The sequence below is a fragment of the Acipenser ruthenus genome, unplaced genomic scaffold, assembly GCF_902713425.1.
Source record: "Acipenser ruthenus unplaced genomic scaffold, fAciRut3.2 maternal haplotype, whole genome shotgun sequence".
Lineage (NCBI taxonomy): Eukaryota > Metazoa > Chordata > Actinopteri > Acipenseriformes > Acipenseridae > Acipenser > Acipenser ruthenus.
In genome coordinates, this window is record NW_026708371.1 from 40771 (window position 1) to 42367 (window position 1597).

Genomic DNA, 1597 nt, shown 5'->3' on the forward strand with positions numbered 1-1597 from the left:
TGAGACTGTGACGATTCAGGAAGGAAATGTCAATGGTGAGACTCCAGGTGCAGTGTAATCCCCGAGCAATGCAGCAGATAACTGAATATTTAAGGGGGTGGGGGCTAGAGTAGTGGTGCTAAACTGGCCCTTAAGATCTAGTTCATCTAGTCCAGTGCAAGGATTTTACTCCATACTCTCTATTCTAATTCTAATTCACTGAACCTGTTGATTAATATTTAATCCGTATTAGTTGCTTTTAAACCACCTAAAAGTGCTAAATACGGTTTGTGTCCACACTACCGAGCGTTTAATGCCGTCCTCGAGAACCAGACTTGAGACTACCTCAGGAGGTGGTTTACAGTCCGGTTCTAAATAAGGTCGCATCAGTTAGTGCGTATTATCATATGTCTGGACGTTGTAATACCGATCTACGTATTGTGTATCCTCCAATATCCCAGAATCCTCAGTTTACGTGTGGCGCATGGCTATTGCAAATATTTACATTTCTTAAATGATTTCGCGCAAGAAGTTCACAATGTGACGTTGAAAGCAGTTTGTTTATGAAAGATGGGTAATAATTTCATAGAAGACGGTCGTGGGTCCTGCATGATACAGCAATATTTTTTTTTAACTTTTGAGGAACTGAGTTAATGTAGTGTGAGAGACAGATCATTTGAAATGTGTATAATTAAAGTATTAAGTTATAAACATATAATGATATGGAGATAGACTGGAGAAATGTTTCATTTCCGTGCAGGCTGTAACTAAAAATACCTCTTTGCATTTTTTTTTTTTTTTGCGTTATGGAAAAAACGATGCCTCGATGGTAAAAAATAAATAAAGTGAAATAAGTGAAATAGTCTTAAGATGTTTCATGCAAACAGGCACTGCCTTAGGGGAACTGGGTGTAAACTCCGGTGTGAGGTGGCGAGCTGTTGCTGTTAACATCAGAACATTGTAGGAAGCAGGTTTTAGGTCAAATAAACGTTAATTAACTTGTAAAATAAACGTTATTTAAATAAATTACATATAATAGGACCTACTGCCATATGTGACTGCATTTTTTCAGGAAAGTCAGAAGCACAATTTGTTCTACTAGCATAGAATCCACATTTTCTTGTTTGCAAACACTAGCTAGTGCATGGTGGGATAGTGTATTAAGTCCTATTAGCCACTGCACTGCTAGAAATGAAACCACACTATTTTAATAATGTGTGAATGCATTAATACTGACTAAAGAGAAAGGGGTATTTCACTGTGGGCACTCTGAGCTAGACTAATCAGAACGGTTTTGAGTTGGGTTCTCGAGATCGGTTTTGTAGTGTGGACCTGATTAGAATAAAGAGCAGGACTGGTGTGGATGTCGAGGGCCAGAGCTGAGTACCACCAAACTGGAGTTTGAACAAACACATTTACTCTTTCAGAGAATCAAATGAAGAAGACAGGTAAACAGATCAACATCGTTTCACAGGTAAGTCTAATTCATTCAAATTCATTCTAGTCCATTTGAATTAACTGGCTTTTGTAATTAAATAGCTATCCTTTTTTTAAGCATTTGAAGGTGATTATTTTTTATGCTGCTTTTATTAAATTGCTCTACAATTTTGCACTATTA